Source organism: Canis lupus, chromosome 5 (genome assembly GCF_011100685.1).
Source record: "Canis lupus familiaris isolate Mischka breed German Shepherd chromosome 5, alternate assembly UU_Cfam_GSD_1.0, whole genome shotgun sequence".
Lineage (NCBI taxonomy): Eukaryota > Metazoa > Chordata > Mammalia > Carnivora > Canidae > Canis > Canis lupus.
Window position 1 is genome coordinate 65557564 of NC_049226.1, and position 27356 is coordinate 65584919.

Here is a 27356-nt window from a genome sequence, read left to right on the forward strand (position 1 = left end):
GTGTGCCTACATATGCATGCATCTGTGCATGCATATGTGCATGTGTGTGCTGTGCCTGCATACATCTGTGTGTGTGCGTGAGTGTGCCCATGCGTAGCAGCACAAGCCCAGCCTGAAGCAGGCAGGAGCCACGGGCCAGTGAGAGGCAGTGTCCCCTGAATAAACCCATCGGCAGCTCGTGCTTAATGACCAGAGTACGGGAGCTGTGCCTCTGAGGTCTCAAATGAGTCCGGCACCTTCCAGCACACTCGAAATGGAACAGCTCGTGAATGTGGTCCCTGCAGTCCCCACACAGCAGGGCAGCTCCGCCACGAGCTTCCGAGGCGACCGCAGCCTGAGGCGGGGCTCTCCGCCCGCAGGCACAGGCAACACTGCCGCTCCGCAGTGAGGGGAGAGAAAACAGACCCCAGGCCAGAAGCACAGGAAACAGACCACGCGGCCAAGAAAAATGGCATTTTTCTTTCCAGTCTCTTGCTAAAATAGCTTTCTCCTTGGCTGCGCCTTTGGGGACATGGCAGAAAGACTACGTTAAATAGCTGGTTCCTCCCACTTTCCGCAGGGTTTTCCAGCGGCAGGCAGACCGCGGCACGCCCCCTGCCCCGGGGAGACCCGGTGCCAGGCCTGGGACGGGCTGCAGAGGCGCCCACATGGGCGGGAGTGGCTTCCCCTCACCAGAGCCACGTGCAGGATGCTGCCTCCGGCCCCCCCGCGCTGTGCGGCGCCCCCTCTGGCGAGCAGCGAGGACCGCCACCGGCATGACACCCCCTCCCCCGGCATCTGTCTGTCCTACTCCTGCAAGTCAGTGAGGGCTCCGCTCAGACACCGTCCATTCTACGTGAGCCCATCACCGTGCGTCACGCCTGTTGGATCCTACCCACCCTGGCCCACGACCCGGCCTGCGCTCTGGCCTTTGCTGATCCGCATCTGGCAAGGGGACCAGGTTGGTCTCGCCTCCCATCACGTCACTCCAGCGCCTGCGGAGTCTGCGGGGTGTGCTCCTCATTTCTACTCGGACCGCCGTGGCCACACGACATGTGCCACAGAATGTCACTTCTTTTAGATTTGTTGAGATTTGTCTGATGGCCCAGAATACGGCCCGTGTTGCTGGACGTTCCCTGTGCACTGTAGTGGACGCTTATTCTGCTGCTTTGGGGAGGACTGTCCCTGGAACGCCCATCAGGTCAGCTTGGAGGGCGGCGTGCTGGATGGCACTTCCTCACGGGCTCCCAGCCCCTCACTCTGCAGCTGGACCTTCATTTCGGGTTTCCTGTGTGGAGCGCACAGACGGACAGCGGTCACGTCCTCCCGCAGAAGGACACCTCCCCTAGAAGACACCCTCTTCCTGCCTGCTAAGGTCCGACGTCCACTTCGTATGATGTATTCTCATGGCATCGCTTTTTCAGTCCTCTTTCAATCCACCTATGTTTTTATGTTTAAAATGGGCTGATTTTTAAAAAATAGCATAAACTGGATTTTATTTTCTTACCAACACTTACAATCTTTAGTCCTGGGTCCCCTGACGATGGGCAGGACGCTGACGTAGGCTCTCCCCATGTGCTACTTGTCGGCGGCAGACTGAGGGTCCTCCTCAGGGCAGGACGGTGGTACTCCTGCTGCACATCGGTGTCCTCGGGAAGGGGCCGCCGGGCGTCTGGGCAGGTGTCCACAGGGTACTGACCCTCGGGGTGCTTTCAAGATGCCCAGCCCATATCCTGTAACGTGCTGCCCCCATCCCACAGCCCCCTGGAGCCCCTTCTACCAGCGCACCCCCTGAACCTTCCCACTCATCCTCCTAGCCACCACTCCCAAGCCCCTTTGTCCTCCGTGGGCAGGAGGGGCCACTCCTCCAACCTCCAGGTCTGCATCGGCGGCACAGGGGCAGGCAGCACGTGGTCTCAATGGTTTGGCCACTGGCATGAGGATTGGAAGGTCACAAAACTCGCAGGAGAGCGGATAAACCGTCGCATCTACATGGGCCTGCTGCAAGAGGGGGAGATTTCAGAAGTCAGGGCCACTTCCGTCAGAAGCGCACTAGGCGGCAGCTCACACAGAGAGAACCGCGTGTGACAGCCTTCCACGGGGAGGAAGGAAGGGCCCCGGAGGAGCTGCGAGTGGGCTTCGCCCCGGGGGCGCCCTGCACCAGGATGGAGAACGGACACCCTGTCCCTGCTCGGAGTAACCATAGAACACACTGCTCCCAACAGAACCAACATTCCTATTCCAACAGACTCATGTGGCAAGAAAAATACGCGGGCCTGCCAGGGGGAGCGGGGCTGGGAGAGAGGAGAGAACAGGAGGGACGAAGGAAATCCCACAAGTTACTAAACACTGAGCCCTCCGTCCCTCGGTAAATAGCTTTTTAATTTGTGGTGATTAATTCAGAGCTTCATTTTAGTCCTGGAAGTGGGGCACATGGTATGTGTAGTTTGGCAAACAAGTCCGACCTCGCCCCCTCCCCCTGCTCCCCCCGGCGCTCCCCCTTCCGTCCAGATGAGTGAAGGGATAAATTCCTCCGGAAATGTTTCTGCTCCAATAAAGCATTATCACCTGTCAGTCACCGGAGAAGTGCATGGAAGCCTCCCCCATGCTGGTGGTTTCTCCAGCCTTGGAAAAGCCCCCGTGGCCCTGGAGCTGGAGCCGTACCTCCAGTCCCCACGCAGGCAAGCCATGCCCCATCCTGCCAAGGCTCTCAGGGCAGAGCTCGAGCAGCCGTCACTTGGTCGTCTACGGGTCACATGCGTGTTTCATGTAACATCTGGTTTGGATTTAATTGTCTTTTTTCAAAGCTACATTTTACCCAAACTCGCTCCAAAAGCAGATGAGTAAGCAAGATGATGTACGGGTCATTTGAGTTTTGATAGATGATCGTGCTGCATTTGCACTGACAGGTCCCAGAACTACCCACCACAGGCAGCTCGGGAGCCACCGAGGGACACAGGCTCAGTGGTCATGGTGAAGGACACCCCACCCTATTGCATCCCTCAGCTGTTGAGCTCCGAGGTCAAGATACTGTGGAGCAGGACCTGTTAGTCCCTGGGAGAGAGGGTGACATGTGGAGCTTCCCTCCGGGCTCGGGGGCAGCCGCTTCCACCACCCCATGTTCTCTGGTGGCGTCTAGGGGGTACCTGTCAACCTCGATGGAAGGACATAGGGTCCCCAGCTGGCTCCCTTGTTGCTTTAGGTCCAAGTCATCACACTATCCCCACTGCATCTCTTGTCCTCCACCAAGAAATGCCTGCAGCAATGCCAGGTCACACAGGTGTCTCCAAAGACAAGCACACCCGGCGGTGGAGCATGGGCAGTCCTGCAGATCCCATACCCGGGCTCAGTCTGACAAATGTCTCCGCAGCCTGGCATTAAAAACACATGGTCACCAGCAACTTGAAGCATTTTACAAGATGCAACTGGTACAAAGTGCCAGACATGTCCCCGCCCCTGGGGTGTGGACCTGCCTGCTTCCTGGGGTCAGGTAGGCAGTGGGGGGCCCTGGAAGTGGGTGCCGCTTTAACAGGCAGGAAGCCCGTGTTCAAATCCTAGCCTCATTTCTTACTAGTGACCTGGTCTTGGAGAAATCTCCTGACATCTTTGAAATTAACCCCTCTGTAGTCAGAAAACATACTTTGTATGGTTTTAATCTTAAATTTATTGGGAACTATTTTATGGTCTCGAATATGGTCCATCTGGATGAATATTCCATGTATGTTCTGCTGTGGGCTGGAATGTTCTGTGGATGCCAACCAGGTACAGTCGATTGATGACATGTTTTGAGTCTTCCGTGTCATCACTGATGTCCTGTCCACTTGTTCTATAGTTGCTGGGTCGGCTTTGCCGGACTGCAGCCCGTCAGGCAACCTGACACTCAGCTAGCTGCTGCTCTGAAGGGGATTTGCAGACGTGAGTGGATCCCTCATCAGCTGGCTTTAGTAAGGCAGAGGATCCTGGGGGGACCACCTGCCTCAGTCAGAGGACCCTAAAAGTGGGGTTGAACCTTCCCCAGGGAAAGAGGAGCCACACCCATGCCCACATCAGTGTCTCCAGACTCGTTTCTTTGGCCCCATCACTGCATGAGCCAATCTTTCTAGGCCGCCGCACCTGCCCGGCTCTGCAACTCTGGCTGAGCCCCGACAGGCTCTTGAAGCCTCCAGCTGCAAGCGTGCATACCTCTGTCCGCCCTCAGCCCTATCGCGTTTGCGCTATCACGTAGTTGAAGCTGTTGTTAAGGACATCCACATTTAACATTTGTATCTTGTAGACCAACTAACCCCTTTGTCATAGAAATCGAATCTTTACTCCTGGAAAAAGTCCTCAATATGGAGTCTACTTTGGTGCTAATACAGCCCCTCCAGCCTCATACTGGTTAGAGTTAGGTGGTATGTCTGCTCCAACCACCTATTTTCAACGTATGTGTGCCTTTCTGTTGGGGCTGCAGGTCTCGCAGGCAGCGCTTCCGGGCATCTCCCCACTTTGTCTCATCTTGTGGTCTATCTCAGCTCTGAGGGTTACACGGTCTACACTAATGGACTTCTTAGTATGGGCGGGTTTAAATCCATCCCCCTGTTATCTGGTTTGGGCTTGCCTGTCTGTTCCTAATTTTCTTTCTCCCATTGTCACGGCTACTTTCGGGTTAATTGAGGGATTTCCTTTAATGATTCTCCTTTATCCCCACCTTGGGCTTATTAGCTACCCCTTAATGTTTTATTTTCACTGGATGTTGTAGAGGCTACAGTGTACATGTGTGACTCATCATGTCTACCTGCCTCATGTTACGCCACTATCATCAGAGATCTTACCTCCACGTATAATATAAACCCCCAAAATGCATTGGTACTATTTTTGGCTTTGAACAGCGAATTCTCATTTCAAGAGATACAAAAATGAGAAAAGCACGTCTTGCACTTACCTGAGCAATTACCATGTGTGGCACTCTTCACTGCTTTGCATGGATCTGAATTTCTGTGTAGGGTCATTTGGCTGCTGCTGGAGGGACTGACTGCCTCTCACATTTCCTACAGGGCAGATTTGCTGACAAGGAATTTGGTCAGTTTTGTTAGTCTCGACAGTTTTCATTTTGTTTCCCATTTTGAAGCACGTTTACACTGGGTCAGAAATCACTGTTAATGTGCATTTAGCACTTTACAGACGCCTCCCTAACGCTCTCCGGATGGCACAGTTCCTGGCAGGAGGTCTGCTGTCCTTTACAGGCCTGCTCAGGCCACAGCGCCGTTTTTATCTGGTTGCTTCTCTTGTCTGGTTGCAATCTATTTACAGCGTGCCTTCATGTGGCGTTTTCAGTGTTTATTCTACAGGGGGTTTATTTCGCTCATTGCATCTGTGGGTTTATGGTTTTCAGCAAATTCAGAACACTTTTGGTCATAATTTTTTCAAAACATTTTCTGTCCCTGCCTCTTTCTCTCTCCTCTTTTCAGAACCCCGGTTACACGTGGGCTGGATGACTGGCTGTCACCTCACAGGTCACCGGGCTTCTGCTATTTTGTTTTCCAGTCTTATTTTCTCTCCGGTTTGATTTGGGTCATTTTTATAGCTCCAAACTCACTGATGGTTAATTCCATGGTGTTTGTCTGCTGTGAATCCCAATCCCATCCAGTATAACTTTCACTTTGAATATTAAAATTTCATCTCTTAATGTTCTGTTTGTGACTTTTTAAATATTTTTCAAATTTCTCTGATTATATATTCCTCTTCCTTCCTGAACATGTGGAGCACATTTCCAACGGCCGTTTTAATATCCTTGTCTGTTAATTCCATCGTCTCTGCCTCTTCTGGGTCTCCTTCTGTTGATTCGTTTTCTCCCTGATTATGGGTCTTAATTTTCTGCTTTTTCCATGCATGGTTATTTTTGAGTGAGTGCCAGACATTGTGACCGTCCATTGTTGCTTCTTGGCTCTCATTGTGCTCCTTTAAACAATGTTGGAGTTTACTCTGCTGTAAAGTTCAGTTATTTGGAATTAGATTCTCCTGAGGCTTGCTTTTAAGTTTTGTTAGGGTGGATCCAGAGAAGACTTAGGTGAAAGCTAATTTACTACCATTATTCAGAGAGTACTCTTGAGATTCCACTCAATGCCAGTGGGTTACAAGATCTTCCCCCTCTGCCTGCTGTAAACACAAACTAGCCCAGCCCTGTGTGACCCCCCAAGACTGTTCTGCTGCTCCTCTGGGAAGTTCCCTCACATGTACATGCACACTCAGCACTCGGCACAACCCTGCGGGGCTGCTCTGCACCTCCCTGGCACTCTGCCCTCAATTTTTGCCGATGTGGCTTCCTGCACTCCAGTCTCTCCACCTCGTGAGACTGCTACCTCTACTGCATTTTCCTCCTGAGTGGACTGGTGCAGTCATGGGGACCCTTGCATGTTCCCCTCCCTACACCATCTGCCTTGCAATGTGTGAAAACTATGCTCTGTCCATTTCATCCTGGGTGTTGCATGGGAGGTAAACCCATTCCTGTCACTCCAGACTGGCCAGAATCAGATGTCCCCAAGCCAGTAAAATTTTCAGATGTGTTTTTTGGTCTCATGTCAAGTTGATAATTTTTTATTTCCACATTTTAAATAAAAATCCTAAAAATCCATTACCCTCTACTAACATTTTCATTTCATCAAATCACAAAAAGGACATTATCTCAGGATAAAGGCATTCCTCCCCAAGGTAGGACAGCTGTGGATCTTATAGCAATTTGTAAACTCTCTGCTGCTTCCTTATTTAACCACAGACTATGGACATTTTTCATGGGCTGACATTTGAGGACAATACTAATTAGAGAGGATGGAGATACTGTGCCCAGTGACAGAGGTTAAGGATACTGGTATTACTATTAGGTATGTGTGTTTGAAGCAGACATTGTGAGCCTGACAGAAATAATAGCAGGTCTCCTGCCTTGGAGACTGTTGGACATGCCAGGTGGGAGCTGGCTGGGTGGGGGCTGGGGTGGCACATGTTGTCACTGAGCTCCTCCGACCATGATCTCCAAAACATGCTCCACACACCTCTACATGCCCCCAGGTAAGCACTTCATACTAATATCATTATGAATTCACAAAATGATCCTAACACCCCAACAGGTGGCAGGTGGGCCCACCACCATGACAGGTGAAGACACATTTGGAGCCCAGGTCTTCTCAGCAACAGGTCAGGCTGTTTCCCACTGTCTGAGGGTTTCCCAAACACCAAGCATTCATGTGCCACTCTCACAACCTTTTCCAAATCTCCATCATGCCCCCTCATTCTTCCCTGAACATGTTTCCTTACAATCAACTCATTTCTGAAATATCTAAATTCATCTTAAAAAGAAATTTATGTCGCAACTAGCCATGGGAAATCAGTCCCATTTGCTTAAAAAAATCAGGGAATCCATGAAAATAAAGCACAGTGAAAACAATACACTATTAGCAAATTCCAATTAGATACTTTTGCTTTCCTGTGGCTTCTTCTTTCTTCATGAGAGAGTCAGCGATTCTTTGGGAGGTGTTAAAGCTATAATAACAGCAACTGAGATTCTCTTTTATATAATTGGAAGTTTTGGAGAAGATCTTACAGTTTCTGGTTAAATTTGGCTAAGTGAAATATATGTCATTTTTCTCTTAGCAAAACCAAAGCAAGAGCAAAGGAACAGAAGATGCAAAGCTATCAGTAATGACAGAGGTGGGGGGGTAGGTGCCATCAGATAAAGGGTGACAGTACAGGTGAGAGAAGGCAGGGGGACATGGGACCGAGACCAATGCCAGCAAGCCTGCAACTTCAGTGCATACAGAGGGGCAGCCTGCTGGGAAAACACTGGTTCAGACAGAGAACCTTCCAGTAGCATAGGAAGTGGGGGGCTCAGGACTCCCCAGATGTGGAGTGTGGGGTCAGGTGGACAACAAGACCACTAAGTCCCTTCTTCTCCCCACCTGGGATCAGCCAGGACCATCTTCCCCCAGCCAGAGGTGGGCAGGGGGTTTGTTCTGCTGGGGAACCCAGAGCACAATGTGCATAAGGGCCATTGCCTCCACTCACACCCCCAGACCTGCACCCCTCTCTCCTGCTCCCTGTGGGGAGATGGGCCCAGCTTACACTCCTCCTCACCCTCAGCTGGAGCTGGGATCTCACTCCCGAGAAACTGTCTACCCCAGAGAGGGGACTGCAGGCTCTGACATTTGGCTCCCAGGTCCTTGCCTTCCTGAGAAGCCCGCTGATACACCCCAGGACATTCACATGTACAGTCTTAATTTCTTCCAACACCCTCTGCTCACGAACAGCCCATGTAAACCCTGCCATGACTGGATGAATGTGGCCTCCAGGGTCCACTGCCTGAGTCCTCGGTGATTTCAGAAAAGTCATTTTCTTCCTGACCTTGAACTTCATCCTTGGAGTTCTATGGATCTTGGCTGTGACTAAGTCCTCGTCAGTTCATAAGGTGGTTCCCAGTGTGTTTGCTCAACAAGTATTTATGCCCCCCCTCCAACATATGTCAAGAATTGGGTGCCTGGACTAGCAGGAGCCAGACCAGCAAACCCCGTGCAGTGTGGGGCTGATACCTGAGTGCAGGACAGACCATAACCTCCAAGAATGTACACAACCTGTCAGCTGGGGATGTGTGTCAGGATGAAAACAAAGCAGGTAGGGGATAGCGGGGCCGGTAGGTGTCTGAGGAGGACATCTCTGCACAGAGCTAGCGGGGGTGGGTGGGGGTAGGGGGAGCTGGGCAGAAGGGCAGCAAGAGAGAGGGGTGAGGCCAGGGGCGGGGGCATGAGGGACACAGGACCTCTCTGGCTGCTTGCTCTCTGGACAACAGACTGCAGGCCAGGGTGGGGGTACTGGGCAGATCCATTAACAAACCATGGCAGTAGTCCAGGTGACAGAGGAGGGGCCTCTGCCCGAGTGTACGTGACGGAGGCGGTGACAAGGTTTTGGATCTATCCTAAGAACAGCGCCACAGGACCTGCTGGAGCCTGGACTTTGGGTGTGACACAGAGGGGGCGTCCAGGGTGGCTCCAAAGCTCTTGGCCTGGGCAGTGGAAACGCGGGCTTGCCTGCAGTGACCCAGCCGGTGTATGGGAAGGGCGGGTGGGGTTGGGGGGGCCCAGAATCCAATGACCATGATGCTCAACAATGTTCCAGAAAGAATGGGCCTCCGCCCACCCCTGGAAACAGACATGCATGTGAGAATGGGAGGCTCACTGTAAAGTTCTGCAGCTAGCGTGCTCACAGCTGTGTCGTTAGTGATTCTACGGTGACTGTGGCGGTGAGTGAGGATGGGGGGTGCCCGATGGCAGAAATGGAGCCTGGAGAGTGACAGCAAGACTCTGCTGCAGCCCCTGGAGCCTTAGGACCATGGCCACACGGTGACCATGCAACTGTCAAGTGCTTTTCCACCCATGACCGTGGCTCCCATTTCACGGCAGCCCTGCGAGCATCACCATCCCCCCGCGATCTGCAGGAAATGAGGTGGAAAGAGGCAGGGGGACCTCCCACAGTCACCTAGCAAGTCAGCAGCTGAGATTCGGACTCAGACCCCCGGCTCCCCGCCCAGATATCTCTCTACCACACCTGCAGTAAATACCTTCTGAAACCAACAGCGGAGCCCATGGAAAGAGGCTCAACATACTAGTCGTGAGAGAGACGTCAATCAAACCCCTGCAGGAACCTCAGCACCCCCTCCAGGGTGGCCAAGAAGCACAGATATGGAGCCTGCAGAACTCCGGGGGTCCTAGGCAGGAAAGCCTCACGCGGTAGCCACTATGGACAAAGTTGACTGTGCTCTGAGTGCGGCCCCCAAGTCCCCCAACACAGGGAGGAGGGGAGATATCTGGCTGGCACAAAGGCTCCCGGCAGCTCCATGATCCACCATTCAGAGCTGGACTTGGCTGCATGGCCCTCAGCAGGTGGATGGACATGCCGGCGGGGCACATCTGCATGAGGGGACACCGCTAGCAATAAAGGGGGGAACCATCTGTACCCACAGCACTGTCGGACCTGTGGTGGCGCCAGGAAGCACATGGACACAAAGAGCACCAATGGGGGTCCCTGCATCTCAGCGATGTCCTGGAAAAGGCAACCCTGAGCTCCAGTGGCAGAAATCAGTGGAGGCTGCAGGGGGTCCTGGGGGCTGCATGGGGCAGTGAGGGGTGACAGGGTCCAGCGGGGCTTCGTGGGGTCTTTGGGGTCCCATGGGGTCTGTGAGGGTGAAGCGGGGGTCTAGCTGGGGCCTGGCGGGGTCTTCGGGGTCCCGTGGGGTCTGTGAGGGTGCAGTGGGGGTCTAGCTGGGGTCTGGTGGGGTCTTCAGGGGCCCACAGTGTCTGTGAGGGTGCAGCGGGGGTCTAGCTGGGGTCTGGTGGGGTTTTTGAGGTCTTGCAGTTCTGTGAGGGTGCACCGAAGTCTAGCTTGGCCCTGGCAGGGTCTTCAGGGTCCCATGGGCGTCTGTGAGGGTGCAGCGGGGGGTCTAGCTGGGGCCTGGCGAATGGGAAGGGACTGTCGGGGTAGGGGATTAGGAGGGTTTTTTTTGCTTGTCCACTGTGACAGCCACACCATCGTACGCATGTGGAAGGTGAATTCTACTGGAGTAGATCACAGCTCACTCGACCCGACTGAAACAGCAACAAACCTGGACGAAGTCTGACTCCTGCAGCAGATGAGCCAACACCGTACACACCCTTCCTGCCCTCCTGTCCCTCCTCCTGCCTGACAGCTCACTGTGCACCCCCTACACTTCCCTCTTAGGCTTCTGACTTCACAGAGGCTCTCTAGCCGGCCAGGGGCTCCCACCCCATCCACGTGCCCTGCCATTCCCATCCACATGCCCCCCCACCCTGGTTGGTCTCTCCAGAAGGACGCACACAAGTGCCTCTGTCGCCACTGATGCCCGGCCCTTTCTCAGAGCTTGTCACCCAGCAGGTGCTCACTAAAAGTGACTAAGGGAATGCATCAGAGACAAAGCTCTAGAGAAAAGACACAGACAGAATGACGTCTCTACTCCCCATCCTTCTTTGGCAAAAAGAAATAGTCTGTGGACAAAAGACGCGTGTAGCATACGGCAACGCAGCCCCACACGGAGCCAGTGACAGTGTCCTTCTTACCTGTCCCTGCGGTGGGTCCCAGACTCCTGCTCCGAACGCGTCATCAGCCTGAAAAACATTAAGGGGAGAAAACAGTTAATAACCACACCCAGAGTCTAGTCTTCCCCACCGCCGGCTCTGCTCAGCCTCAATCAGCAGAAAACATTTGGCCAAGTTTGGTGCCCGCTCAAAAGCCAGAGTTTCTGCGTTTCGGACCAAACGTCAGTCTTTTGAAGTTGAGGTTCTGGTAACACTTGGCTTAAACAACAGGGATGGTAAGAGGCTTATAAAACGGATTTGAAAGGCTACTCGGGCACCAATTAGCTCTTACAAAACTGTATTTTGATGAGCAAAGTGTAAATGAACCAGCTGCACATGGCCCACGTTTCCCTGGAAACACCCACGGGCTTGACAGTGATGGGGGTTGACGGGAGGGGCGGGGTGGGCAGAGGGACCTGCGGGGCCCGGCTGCATCGCTGTTTTGCCAGACTCCTGGCCCTGGGAGGGGACAGACCGCCGAACACATCTGGCTGACACGAAAACAGGGCTGGATTCATCCTTCCTTGAAACAAATATTATTCTCGTTAAAACATAATCAGCTCATCTACTGGGAGGAGCGCATCATCCTGGAGAGCAGTGCAGAGAACCCCTTTGTTGCGCAACCACTGCCCTGTTGGCAGCCTGGTTCACTGGGGATCCCTCTGATGGTGGCCGAGGCCGCAGCCAGGGTGCCAGCACCTCCTCCGGGCTGGGGTCTCCGGCCTGCCTCCGCTGGACTCCACCATCCCACTGCCAGCACAAGGGTTAATTGTGTGTGTCAGTATGGAGAGGCGATGGTGCCCAGCTGTCCGGTAGCTGATGTTCCCGTGCGGATATTGGGTAGATGTGAGCGCGCAGACAGCCAGCTCTGAGTAACGGGGGGTCATTCTCCGAAGGTAGGTGGGCCTCACCCAACCAGTGGATGTTCCCATGAACAAAAACTGAGTTTTCCCAGATTATAACAATTCTGCCCCATGACTCTAACAGACCTCTTGCCAGAGTTTCCAGCTTATTGACCTGCCCTACAGATTTCAGACTTGCCAGCCCCACAATCCTTAAAATAAAAATAAATCTCTCTGTGCAGACAGATAGACAGGTATTGATAGATGATAAAAAGAAAGAGGTGTTAAGCAGGTAGATAGCAAGAGAGAGATGGTAGATAGATACATGGATAGATGACGGACAGACAGACACACGAGTGGCAGATAGAGAGAAGCAGACAGATGGTAGACACCATATTGGTTCCATTTCGCTGGAGAACACTGACTGATACATGGAGAAAGCAAACATCAGTTAGCCCCCCAACGCTGGCCCTCGAATAACCCCTCGCCTCGGTGGCAGTGTGGACTAGTGGTTAAAAATGCTGACTCCAACTCATGTGAGGTTTGGAACAGATGAAACTAATCTATGATGAAAATATCAGGGCCGTGGTTGCCTCAAGGGGTGAGGGGCCAGGATTGACTAGGAAGCAGGAGGACCATGTGGGATGAGGGTAAGCTCCATGTCTTGATAGGGGCAGGTTCATGGGTGTTTGCTTTTATTGAAACTCAGCAAATGGTACACATGAGCCGTGTACATTTCATGGCATGGAAATTTTACTTGAAAACATAAGTTGATGAGATGTGAGCTCAGGTATCTGGGGTGACATACTAGTGTCTGCAAATGCTTTTTGAAATATGTATAAAAAAAAGATTCGAGGGTGGCCAAGGGGGTGAGAGGTGGATAAACATCTGACAGCATGAATGGAGTTCACGTTCATGGTGGAATCAGATGTGGGCATGTGGGTGTTCACCGTAAAATGATCTTGACTATCCTGTGTGTTTGGACTTTTTCACAATAAAATGCTGGGCAAGAGAAGATGTGCAGGTGGTGGGCCCTGTCTGTTGTGGACCAACTGCGCCATGAACCAGCCGTAGGATGCAGGTCACCTTCCTCACCTCCCTATGTCTTGGTTCCCCCCAACCAAAAATGGCGAGGGGTGACATGTACCTTCCAGAGCCGTGTGAGGCCCAGAGCTCATGTTCATAGAGCACAGGGACAAGCCCTGGCACGAGGAAGCATGCCTGGTTCTTAGCAGCCATTTCCCCTCCAAATGCTAGAAATCTGGCTGAGATTTGACTCAGTTAGACAGCTCGAAGCCCCACCTTTCTGAAGCTTCTAACATTGAGCTCCTGGATAAGTGCCTCATGGAAGTGGTAAACAGGAGAGGGAAGTAGACCCTGGCAGCAGCACCCTCATTCCATTACCTTCAGTGAGCATCAGGGAACACCAGGTAGGAGGCTTGTAGGGACCAGGATAAACGCGACAAGCCATGGTCACCTGGGGGCAATGTGAGCCAAGGGCAGGAAGAGCCCAGAGCACATAGAGGTGTATTCTCTATGGAGAGGCGATGGACAGCCTCTTGAGGGAGTTCTTCACCACCAGCAGGATTTCAGAGGTTGGCAATGGTCTGTCATTGCTCTGTGACACAAGCTCCTGGTCCGCATTGGTTCCACCCTCCCTCAGGACCCTAGGTACAGTGGATCCTATCTGCCAGCCACCTAGAAACCACAGTTGAACACAATCCTGTAGAACACAATCCTGTCAACTGAAAGGGTCCCTGGCCAGTCCTGGCCTCTGATGGGTGAATGTACTGTCGAATCAAAAAAGATTCTGCAAACCACCATCTAAAAACCCACATCCAGCTTTTTCCAAGCAAGGGTTTGGAAGGTTTATACCAATTCAGTCCTGGTTTCTCACCCACTTACCCTGATGATCAAGAACTCACAGATCCATGACAGTGTAAAATGATCTGGCCAATAGGGAGATCGTGTTGTAATGAACCAGGAGAATGTGCTTCAGGGTCAGAAAGGAAACTCACCTCTAAATTATCAGTGATGCTCATCAATGGCTAAGTTTAATCCACCCCCATCCATCCATCTTCCCACTCATCCATTAACCCATTTACTCATTTATCCATCCAACCATCCACCTACCTATCCATTATCCATCCATTATCCATTCATCCATCCACCTACCCAACCATCATCCATCTACCCATCATCCATCCATCTACCAACTATATCCATCCATCATCCATCCATTCATCCATCCACTGATTTATCCGTCTATCCATCATCCATCCATCATCCATGCATCCATCCACCTACCCATCCACCTATCATCCATCCACCCATCATCCATCCATCTACCTAAGCCTCCATCCACTGCCCCAATCCATACATCCATCCACCCATATATCCAACTTTAAAGAGCCCTACATAACCCTTGCTATATGCTGGGTTAATAAAGTTACAATATTTGGCATAGAGTAGGCACTGAATATCTATTGGATAGCTGGATTAAGTAAATAATAAATAGAAAAACAAGGAAGATAACCTTTGTACCCTTAAGGAGCAAAGGAAACCAAAAGAATGAGATAGTCATGCCACAGATGAGAGGTTGTATGATATCATCAGGGTGACAACGTAATTCATCAAGCAAAGCAAGGCACTGCTGAGAGTAAAACGGGGTGCTAAAAATAATTTTTAAAATATATACTACCTAGTTATTGTCTGGCATTTTAATTTCCTTTATTGCTGGACCTATAACACAGTACTATTTAAAATATATTATCATAAATTATTCCAGGTCTATTATTGCATGTAGTAGCAAAACTTAACAAAATTGTTTGTAGTGATTATCTGGACATTTAAAAAAACAGGTGCCAGCTGAGAGACCACGGGGGCTGCTTATCTATGAGGCTCACCATGGAGGGAGCTCATGTTGTGGACAGGGGACATCCTGGCTTCAGGGACAACAGCCAGGCCCCCATAGTCCATCACAAGGTGTGGAGCCCACTGGCTGTATGTCTGTGAAGACAAGAAAGCTCTTGCACAAGAGGAAATGTGGAACATCCCCTGGAACATGGCAAATAATTTTAAATTATAGGAAGAATGTTAAGATAAATATTTAGAGGTTTTGATGACACGCAGCTCTGTTTTGAGGGAAAATGAAAAGTCAGTAAACAGGCTCAACTGTTGTTTCCACTTCCAGAAGTTGAACTGGGCACAAGAATCAGTGGGAAGAAGCCACTCTCCCCCAGGCCTCCTGCAGCCCCTGTCATGGTTCCCTCCCCATGTGAGAGCTGCCTGGCTCCCCACCGCCTAAGTGGAGGACACAAGATGGATCAGCACGCCTGTCCTCTCGGAGCTCCGAGGTCAGGGGTGGACAGCCCATGCTCCTTCCATGTGCTAGGATGATGAGAGTGGCCAGCCTGAGGCCATTCCAGCCACCCAGGCACTGCCAGGCACGTGCAGGCATGTAGCCATGCTTGTGTCCTTGAGGAACCTGAGGCTAGAGAGCGTAAGCACCCAGCCCAGCACCACCCTGGGAAACCTCCACGTGTCATGCTCCCTCTCGGCTCCAGCCCTCGCTGTCTGAGGCCATCTGAGAACCAAGGACCAGGTTGTTTATTCTGGAGCCCTCCTCCCTACAGGGCAGGGCAGGGCAGGAGGGAGACACAGTACCTGCAGAGGAGTGGGGGACAGACCAAGGGGACAGGTGACTGGGCCAGCTCCCAGGGATGGAGCAATGTTGGTGGAGGGGGCAACAGAAAGTCCTGTGTATTATCCTGGAAGAAAAAGGAGCCAGATGCTTCTCTAAGGTGGGGAGGAAGATGCTAGAACAGTGCCTGCTGCAGAGGAAGGGACCAGAACAATCAGGAAAGTGAGGTCCCAGGGCCTGGACCTCACACGAGCAGCATTCAGCAAGGCCCCAGGAGCCCCCAAGGCTGCCAGTGCTTTGCAGGGATGAGGCTGGTCAGTCCCTGCCCTTGGGGGGATGTGCAGTCACATTCTGATGATGAGGAACCCGAAGGCACTGAGGAAGGGACTGTAGGGGGTGGCGTTTCAAAAGGTGTGAGCAACACTTGTGCACCAGCGCCAGCACTGTGGGGGCTCCAGATGAGGAGAGCTGCCCAGAAGGAGGACCTGGGCACCTCCTCACTGGTCCCACGTTGGACCGAATCAGCCTCTCCCAGCAGTGCCCGCCCACTGTGGCATGCTAGGTCCCCAAGAAGATCTTGCATGGTATGGCTGAGAGGGGGCTTTGAGGCCTCAGGGGGCGGCTACCAGAGGGGGAGCCCCCGAGAGATGGGTACTGCCCCCCTCCCGAGGGCACAGAATCTGCTCTTGGTAGGAGCAGCGGGGGATGGGGTGGCGACAGGACCCAGTTGCCCCATAAGCTGCCACCGCCGTGGAGGAATAGCTCTTACCAGGACATCGCCTAATATTTTGTGTGGGGTTTTGCACAGGAAGTCAGATGTGGCGCAAACAAGATTCGTGGAGCGTGAAAAGCAGCTGAGTCCAGGTCCTCCCTGGGACCAGATGCACCAGGTCCCCGTGTGCAATGACACGGCACCCACTCAGAGCCGAGAGGCGGCGCTCAGGGGACTGGAGCTCTCCCACCCAAGTCTGGAGGCACTCTGTCGAAGCCAGCAGCGAGCACCGAACACACTGGTGGAAAGAGCGTGAAACCCCAGGGCTTCCAGAAACTGCAGGGAAAGCCCATGGGGTGGAGGTCTTCACTTCAGCTCCCAGCCTGCGGATCTGAGAAGGCTGGAAAATGGGCCAGCCCTGTGCAGGGAAGAAATGCATCTTGCAGCTGCTCTGCGGGCAAAGGGGGGCCCAGAGAAAATGGTAGGTGAAGTGGCCACCCTGGAAACACTGTTGGGGCCGTGTTTTCCCTAAGTCTTTGTTACTAAGGACATTTTGTTCCAAATCCCTACCCCTCACCTGAGATCATCGTCCCTCTCCACGAAAAGATGGAGTAATTCTTTCCATCCCTGCTGGCCAGGTTGGCGTGTGTGGGCCAGGTCGTGTTGGCATGGCAACGCGTCAGCTGCGGGAGTGAAGCGCCCCTCCCCGCACCCCAGCCTCAGCTCTGGGCCGCACCCCTGCAGCATCACATTCTCTGCGGGGGGGGGGGGGGGGGGAGCAGAGGGGGCAGGGGGTGAGGCACAGCCCTGGCTCCCTGCCTCTACACGGCCTCCCATCGCCCACACCCACACCCAGTGCCAGGCCGTGCGTGGGAGCCCTCGTGATAGCAATGCGAAGCAAGCATTCATCTTTGTCCTGAGTTTACAAGTTAAAACCGACCCTCTGAACCCTCACAGGCCCACTGACCTGCAACAGGGGTGCCACGATGGCTCACCGGGGAAAGGCCGTCCCTTCACATGGGGTGCTGACAGCTGGACCCCCACAAAACAGCACACACAAAAGTCACCTGGAGAAGTCTCAGGGGCCTGATCATGAGGGCTAAACCCACAAGTCCTGGAAGGCAGGGAAGGCACAAACCTCTGTGATCTTGGATTAGGCACTGGCCTCTGAGATGTGACATGAGAAGCAAAGCAAGAAAAGAATTTAAAAATAGGTATATTGTACTTATCCAAAATATACGGTTTTGGACACCACCAAGAAAGTGAAAAGACACAGAATGAGAGAAAATACGTACCAATTATCTACCTGCCAAGGGACTTGACTCCAGACTATATAAAGACATCTTGTAAGTCCTTAATAAAAAGATAAAGAAAAGATAAAGAAGACACTCAGATGGGCAAGAACACGCGAGAAAAAGGTGCTGTCATCGTTAGCGACCAGGGAAACGCAGATCAAAACCACATCAAGGCACACGCCCCACCGTGACTCTAATGGAAGGACAAACAGTTGCATCGGGACAGACAGGGAGGTCGGAACTTTCCGGCGGTGCTGGCGGGGGTGTGGGGGACGCAGGCCATGAGTCTGGCACTCCTCTGAAGGCCAGAGGGTCACGTGACCCAGCAGTTCTGCTCCGAGATGTATGTGCAGCCAAGACGAATGAAAACATGTCCACATGACGTGTGCACGAATGTTTGCGGCAGCCTCACTCCCGCTGGCCAAATACAAAGGCACACACAAAAGTGTGTGCCTGGAATACCCACCAGGCCAGTGGAGAAAGTAAACGTGGCAGGTCTGTGCCCTGGAGTGTCACCCTGCCATGAAAGGGAATGAAGCCCGGACACAGACAGGCCTTGGAAACATCACGTCGGGGGAAATAAGCTGTTGGCGAAAGGCCAAGAGTGTGGGGTCCCTTCACTATAGAAGTGTAGACGGAGGCAGTCATGGCTGCAGGGGCTGTAGGAGAGGAAACGGGGATGACCGCTAATGGGTACGGGTTTCCCCTCGGGGTGATGAAAATGCTCAAAAATTGACCGTGGTGGTGATGGTTGCACAGCTCTGTGAACACACTAACAGCTGTTGAATTGTACCTTACAAGAGGTGGACTGCACACGAGGTGAATTTTATCTCCATAAACCCCTGGTCTCAGGGCCATACTCAGTGGGCCACGACCCAAGGACTTGCACCCAGGCCCTGCAGGGCGGGCTCTTTCCTGCCTGCTCCAGCGCCTCCTCTGCGTGCACACTTCCCACGTGCATCTTCCCCAATTCCAGACGTCCTCGTCACCCACGATCTAGCCCATGCCCTTCAGAGCATTGCATCAGCCTTGAGCTCATGAGAACCACAGAGTCTCAGGCCACCCCGGACCTGCTGATCAGACCCTGAGCTCTCACTGTGTCCACAGGAACCTATGCCTCTGTGAAGGCACTGGTGATGTCCCTCCCATCCATGAAACCTCCCAGAAGGATGAGTCAGCCGTTTCTTGGGGTGAGTCACTGGGAGTGAGAAGTCAGTGTGCCATGAGGAGACCTGGTTTCCAGTTTCATTTGTTCCTTGTTGGTGCCTTCACAAGCCCTGACCGATCACCTACAACACAGTACACGCTGTGCTAGGGACGCAGAGATGGACAAAGATGAAGACATACAACGATGACTCTAACCGGCTCTTGCAGACTCAGGAAGCCAGTGTGACGATACTTCTCTGTACGCCTCACTCCTTGTCAGTGGGATGGGTTTGGTGACAACGCTGATTTCAGAGGGCTGTGAGGACTGATGCGAAAACACTCAGCACCAGTGACACATCATATGATTCTACACCAGCTTTTCCCAGAGTGTTTAATTTTTTTTAAGGATTTTATTTATTTATTCGTGAGAGACACAGAGAGAGATAGAGAGAAGCAGACACAGGCAGAGGGAGAAGCAGGCTCCACGCAGGGAGCCCGATGTGGGACTCGATCCTGGGTCTCCTGGATCACACCCTGGGCTGAAGGCGGCGCTAAACCGCTGAGCCACCCGGGCTGCCCGTCCCAGAGTGTTTCTTAACAGAAGCTAAGGGGGAGTGTAGGGTCTCCATTACCTGATTAATTGTTTTGGTTCTGGCTGCTGGCTTTTCATTACATTCCTGGGGGCCGAGGGTGGTGGCTTCGTCCCCACAGGATGGAAACAGAGCTGTGGATGATGGTGGCGCATTTCCAAATGTCCCAGGAAATAAAGGACAAGATGGAACATTTCGTATGGTGGGAACTATGACATGGAGCCAGTGAGGGTTCTCGAACCGAGAATCCAGAGCTTGATAGTCTAGACCTAACTGAAGAAGGACTTAATGAACTGGAAGACAAATCAAAAGGACTTCTACAGATGGAAATGATAATGGTTTTGGCCATTCTGGTGAGTGTTTAGTGCACTCATTGTGGTTTACACTTGTATTTCCCTTGTTACTAATGACCGAGGGTCTGCTGTCATGGTTATTGGCCAAGTGAGATCTTTAGGAAATACCTGTTCAAAGCTTTGCTCATTTAAAAAACTGGGTTGCCTATCTTTTTTTTAGGAATACTAATTTTTACTAGAGTTTAATAAGTCACAGATGCATATTTTAATTTCTATGATAACCTGAAAGAACAACAAAAGTGTTTATACCTATGGAGTTAATAAAATGGGATGTGAAATAATAAAAATATTCACTTTTAATGGCAAGAAAGGAGAGAAAAAACAACTGGAATCATTAGGATAAACAGAAATCACACAGCAGCATAGGTAGATGGGAGTGTTAGATGAAATGCAAATATATCAACACATTAAATCTAGACAGACTAAAAGCTCCAGTTAAAAGATGAAGACAGCATCTTTTGTCAACAAAAGAATGTAACTTTTCGGGAACCCTGGGTGGTGCAGCGGTTTAGCGCCTTCCTTTGGCCCAGGGCGCAATCCTGGAGACCCGGGATCGAATCCCACATCGGGCTCCCGGTGCTTGGAGCCTGCTTCTCCCTCTGCCTATGTCTCTGCCTCTCTCTCTCTCTGTGTGTGACTATCATAAATAAATAAAAAATTAAAAAAAAAAGAATGTAACTTTTCCACGTGAATGACTGTCCTAAGGGTCAGTCTCTCGGTGTCCCTCCTGCTGTCACCAGGAGCTGTGGCAGGTCTGCTCTCACTTAGCTGGGGATGTTCCATCCCCCCCGCCCACGGGGTGCTGGTGTGCTACTGGACAGGCAGCTCGTTTACTAGACAGATGCCCTTTCTGGAAGAATGGTTATTGAATCTACTTGTCACAACCTTCCCAATAATTGTGTCAAATCAGATCTGCCCCATCTCAGCTCCTGTTGTGGCCCTCGCACCAATCCACCCTTGCCACTTTGGTTGACATCTCAAACTCTGGGGCTGCCTGACACTTGCCAGTGTGTTTGAACAGTTTGTTCACCCCCCACCCCACCCCGAACTTCTTGGTAATATCAGAACCACGTGGCGCTATTGTATAGATTCAATAAGCAGGTGCACACGCAGCTCAAGGTGAACGTGCAGGACACGATGGCTCTTACTGCTACTGTGACATTAGAATGGTTTTGTCAACTGCTCTCCCGCCCCTCTGCTCTGGTCAGTTCCTCTGTTCCCCCAACAAGGCTCAATTCGGAAGCTACTCCCTCTGGGGACTCTTGTTCTGACTGATTCACCCCACCTCCTCCCACACCACACAGGCTCGGCTGCAAGGCTCACAGCGTGCCCTGTAGGCGGGTGTGTGGATGCGCCCCACACCGGAAACCAGAGATCCAGGATGTCTTATTCTCCCTCCCTTGATTCAGTGCCATGGACTTGCACCCGACACATGAGACTCTAGGTCAGCAGGTGCAGGCACAGCCGTGTAGTCCCTTCTACTGTCCTGGCTGAGTATGCGTGGCTGAGCACATGTGCCGACACTAGGTCCTGATGCTTAAGGCAGGCCCTGGGGCCAGCGAAGGACAGACCCAGGGGACAGTCCACAGGCTGACATACAGGCGATGGAGCCACCCTCTTGTGAAGAGGCCCGCTGCAGGGGGCAGTAACAGCAGTGGGCAGTGGTGGGGGACAGAGCCGGGGGGAGGAGTTCCCGTGTTCCTGCCCAGCATCCCCACGGAGGGTCTGTACTCCGTTCTGTGTGAACAGGTGTGGTGTCCGTCCAGACGAAGCAAGTCATAGGATATGGGGAGTCAGCTAAGTGTGTGCCTGACGGAGGTTCCAGTGCAGGTGGCTCTTGCGGTCCTACTGTGTGTCGGGCGCCACTGAATGACCGTGGGAAATAGAGATGAGTACAACGGGCCTTCTGCACTTATGTTCTTCCACTGTCAGTGGGAGGGACCGTCACACGGGCAGATGTCTCCAGGGGAGGCTCTAACCTCCACTGCTAAAGCGTAGTACGGGCTCGGCAATCTTTGTAGTACAAATAACAAATAAGAAGATGGAAGAGCAGAACTACGAGAGGAAAGTCCAGAGTGTCCTCTTAACAGCTTCTGCCTGACGAGGCTCTGGGAACAACCAGTAGCTGCTTTCTCCATGAGTCTGACCTCCGCTTTGGGAACACCAGGTTCAGAAGTTACGGCTCCCGGTGGCCTCTTCCATTTCCAGCAGGCAGCGAGGGCAGTCCGCCCGGTCCACGGCGCTCTGAGCACCCCGTCCCCCCAGCCCCCCACGCTCCACCACCACGCTCTGAACGCTGTGGGCCGTGGTGCCCGCTCCTCTGTGCAGAGCCAGGCTGCATCGGGGCAGCTCTCGCTCTGGCCCCGCTCTTACTCCCTGATGGGTCTGAGAAAGGACGCCCACTGCAAATGCACCCGTTTCATGCTCTTGCCCACCGTCCACAGAGCAGGACACCATGGCGGCTCCCAGACGGCGCCCGGCCCCTGCTGGCAGCCAAGCACGGTGGCACAGGCGAGTCACCTGCAGGTCCTCCCTCTTTGTTCCTCCCACCTGGGCCAGCTTACTGCTCTGATAGGGGGAGAGTAAAGCAGACCTGGGAGGTCAGGAGTGGTGATTGCCGGCCCGCCAGACCCGACCACCCACCCTGCGCCCCTGAGCTGGAACAGGTGGCCTTCCCATCACCGGGGACTCTGTTTCCTCTCAGCATCAGAACTGCCAGAAAACTAACTAAAACCAGGAAGGGCCGCGTGTGTGTCAGATTAGCAAAGATAAGGAGGAATGTTACTGCGAAGTATTGCCAGAAGTGTGCACAATCGTGCAACTGGATGTCTAAATTGATGTGCCAAAATGTATTTACTTATACATTTTTAGAGAGAGTGTGAGTGCACGGAGGGGCCCAGGAAGAGGAAGAGAGAGTCCTAACGAGACTCCCCGCTGAGCTCCGAGACCGATGCAGTGCCCAATCCTGTGACCTGAGTTGGATGCTCAACCAACTGAGCCACCCGGGAGCCCCCTGTGCCGACGGTCATCCTCACTGCGGAACACATGCAGCTGTTGGAGGGACGGAGGCAAGGCCAGATCATTGAAACGGGGTGGACTCAAGATAAGCCAGGTGAAGCCGTGGGTGTGGGACAGGGCATGACATCCAACCCTGAGACGCCCACGCGCCCACATGTTCGTGCATCTGCGGGTGATCTCCAGCTGAACATGTGGGGGGAGCTGCAAGAAGGAAGCCGGAGCACTGCTGTCTCAGGCATGGATGATCCATTGGAAACGAGGCTGCGGGGACGGAGGCCTCAGCTTGAACCCGCCTGCCGATACTTCAGTCTCAGACTCCCTCCCAGGCCCCGTGACCAGAAGAGAGTGTGTGTGTTCAAGTATCCTGTTGGTGTTCCACCGTGGTAGCCTGCACTGACTCTGGGTCCCTACGCCTGTTGACACGGGCACCCGGCTGACGGTGGTGACCCCTTCACACCCACACCACTCATGTATCCAACAAGCCAACACAGAGAGGGACCTGGCCCTTTGTGGGGAGAGCACATTTGGAGAGAAACCTCAAGGACAACTGGAAAATTCTACGTCATCCCATTTGCTTTTTCTATGTGGAACACCCGGGATCTCACCCACTCTGAGATGTCAGCAGTGCGTGAGAAGTGGGGAACCACCTAGACTGACCTAATTGATGTCCAAAGGGGCTGGGGAGATGTTTTGGCCCAGGGTACACTGCGTGGAGCCTCAGCACGCCCGCCTATGAGGGCAGGAGGCTCCATCTGGAGGACGCTGGGGTCGAGCCGCACTTTGGGCACACCTACCCTGCCGCCCGCCTGGGGCCCCAGGGCTGTCGCCACGAGCGTCCGGCCTGTGCACAGCCATCCTCGACACTCTGGTCCTGCTCACCTGCCCAGGGCAGCAGGGGCTCCAGGACGACCTCCCTCACACTGCCCCTGGCCCAGCACGGGGCACCCACAGCCCAGGATGCCTTCTCGGCAAACAACGTGGAGGAAGCAGCATTTGGAGCAAATCCTCTGGACAGAAACTTGCTCCAGGTCCAAAATCAGCACTGGAAACCCAAATGGTTTAAGTCTGGCAGCTCATCAGACAGCCGATTGTGGAGAAACACGTAACGATGGCCGCGGTGATCGAATGACTCCCAATGCCGCGTGCACATCTTGAGAATCTTAGAATTTCCACAAAGCAACAGCTTCTCTGGAAACTGAAGCTGTTTTCAAAGGAGGGAAGGGATTTACTGACTGGTAAGTAATCCTTGCATTAAAACACACACACACACACACACACACACACACACATCAAAACCAAAAAACTCCAAAACACAAAAATACAAAAATTCATCCAGAGACCCAGGTAGAGATTAATGACTTTTTTTCTGATGAGTGCGGATGTGGGGATAAAGCATCTCAGAGGGCGCCCCTGCTCCCTGTGACTCCGTGGGGGCCGGCTCCGTCGGCCAGGAGGGGACCCGCAGGCAGCTTCCAGCGGGGAGGTATTAGCGGGCCAGGCCTCCGGGGCGGCCAGACTCCACAGCTGCCGAGGCCCTGGTTTGGCCAGCAGCTGTCTCCTCCTATCCCCACGTGAGGGGACATCAGATCGCATTGTCGGGAAGCCCTACGGAAACCAGAGAGCCCGCCTGCGGTCGGCTCGCAGGCAGCGCACTTTTTCCACCACCGAAGCCCCGCTCAGAGGTCACACGTTAGCTCTAGAGCAAGGCAGGGCCTGCTGCTGCAGATTTTAGCCAAAGGCTCATTTTTTTTCAACACATTTTAAAATGAAATCTTCATTTGCTGCAGTTCCCAGAGTTCGTTTTCCATCAACAGCCTAAGACGCCCGCCCTCCTCCAGCCCACTGCTCACCACCTCGGCCCCCGTTGCCGAGAACTCGCTCTCCACTGGGCTCACCCCACTGCCGGCCTCCCGAGGGGGGGGGAGGTAGGAATCTAGATTGTTTAATATTTTACTGTACCAGGGAACCGAGAGAACCTACAGTCGGTGTAGGGTCAGCTCCCCTGCAGAAACACGCCTTTTACACAAGTATCGGTTAACGGAGAAGCTGCTGCCTGAGTTTGCAGGGTCTCCCGGCTTTGTCATCTGGAAAAACAGCTCCAGGGCTTTCGTTGTCGTAACTTACAGAAGCCCCCACTAACGACTCTGAAAAGTCATTTCGTGCTTCCCACTCAACCCTGGGCTCCATTTCTCATGAGCTAAATTGTGTTGGATTCAGAAGTTGCCGGAACGAGGAATCTCCTAAACAGCAGATCAGGTTACTGAGAATGTTTACAGAGCTCCAGTGGGATGCACAGAACGTTTGTCCATCGTTAAGAGGGTCACAGCGGGTCATCGCCATGCTACGGTCCACATGGGAGACACTAGAATTAGTGGGGTCACAGACATAATGGTGACAAATGACGGCCATGGATGCACTTTCAACGCGGGGACCCGGGAGGTCTCCTGCAGAGGCCACTTCTCAGGACCGTGTTGGGTGTGCCCCAGCCCCACAGAGTTGGGGCATCACAGAGTGGAGCCGGCTGGAAGCAGGGAGTCTGTGGCCAGTTCTGACTCCTAGTCCCACCGGGTACACACATGCATGCACATACAGGCATGTGCACATACACACACATGCATGCACGGGCACACGAATACACACATGTACACACATACATGATGCATGCACACACATGCACATACATTCAAGTCCCCGGGCAATGCCTGTTTCCATGGTTGAGGCTGTTGCTAAGCAGCAGATGAACCAGGCGGAGGGACCACGTGGCTTCCTGGGCCAGCCAGGACCCCCTGCCCCTGTTCTCAGAACCACTAATGAGCTACAGGGTAGGGGCGTTTCTCTGTCTCAAGTAACTGCGTTCTTTTGGGCAAAACAGATCTGGCTTTCTTTGTTTCTGTTTGTTGTTGGATAACAAGAAATGTCCAAGGATCTGTCACATGTGTAAACATCACGACAATTAGTTGACATATTTGCTCAATGAGTTTCCTTTTTTATATTATTTAAAAAAAAGAAAAAGAAAGAAAGAAAGAAAGAAAGAAGAAAGAAAGAAAGAAAGAAAGAAAGAAAGAAAGAAAGAAAGAAAGAAAGAAAGAAAGAAAAGCTGACAGTCCATGCCTGTGGGTGACCCGTCCTCATGGCACAAGGCCACGTTCAGGGGACACAGCACTTCTGCCCAAGGACCCCAGGTTGGGGGTCACACACCTACCTATATCAGCATTTTGGGGGGGTATACAGCCCCAAGGCCCCTTCTCAGTTTCCTCACAACCCGAGAGGCCAGTCTGCGGAGCAGGGTGCAGAGCTCCCTCCCAGGATCTTGTGGCACTTGTCCCGTGGGGCTGACAACATGTCCTGCTTCGTGTCACCTCCTCACAGTCAGCGCCTCCCAGCACTGTGACGGCTCACGGGCTCAGGTCCCACGTTGCTGTGTGCTGCTGCTCCCCCCACGGGACCCACGTGCGCGTGCACCACTGGCCTGGGGGACATCTGGGGAGAGGTGAGATGCCAGAGTGTCACAGCAGCAAAGGTGTGTATGAGTGCCTTCCCCTGGGGCTGGGGGGTCAGGAGGGAGCGCGGCAAAGTAGCAGTGACTTGTGGAAAGGCGACAGAGGGTGTTCCTTGATGTTGCAGAGCACACCATGTGCCAAATAAACCAAGAGTCCAGCTTCCTCAAAAAAAAAAAAAAAAAAAGCAAAAAACAAAAACAAAAACTAAACTAAAACAGGACTACCATACAATCCAGCAGTCCCACTGCTGGGGGTGACCCCATGGAATGGGAAGCTGGGTCTCGGACAGAGATGGGCACACCTGTGTTCACAGTGGCGTTATTCACAACAATGTAGCGGTGGCAGTGCCCCAAGCATCCATCCACTGACGAATGATAAACACAACCCCGCACAGCCTGGCTGCTCCGTTGGTAAGCGCCCGGCTCCTGACATTGGCTTAGGTCATGATCTCAGGGTCTCAGGATCGAGCCCTCTGTGAGGCTCCGTGCCCAGCATGGAGTCTGCTTGGGATTCTCTCTGCCTCTGCCCCTCCCTTTCTCTAAATAAATAAATAAATAAATAAATAAATAAATAAATACATCTTTAAGAAAAAAAGAAAAACCACAACACGATCTCTTTGTGCAGCAGAGTCGTATCCACACACTAAAAGTTAGGGCATCCTGACCCCTGCTCTGACCTGGGTGAGCCTGGAGGACACACGCCGTAAGATGCCACTCACAGGAGGACTCCAGGTGTCGGATTCAGACAGAAAGAAAGCTGATGGGGAGCCAGGGGTTTCCCTAGTGGAGGGGAATCGGGGTTCCCGTTTGGGAAGATGGGAAAGCGCTGTAGATGGGCAGGGGGTCACGATGGTCGCACGACAGCGTGAACACAACACCCCTGAACCGGATGCTGAGAAATGGTGAAGGTGCTAAATCTCGTGTTGTGTGGATTCCACTACAATAAAAATGAATGAATGAATAAATAAAACAAGAGTCCAGAAGGAATCCTTCCTCTCAAGCCTCTCTTGGGTATTACGGGTTCAAAACCTGAAAGTCCAGGGCTCCACAGAAGACCCACCCTGCTTTTAATGAATCTGGCTCACGTGGCACGTTTAATGATCTGGGCAGAGATTTTCGCTGTGTGGTCAGAAGACCACACAGCAGAGTCATCTGGGGACTGATTTAC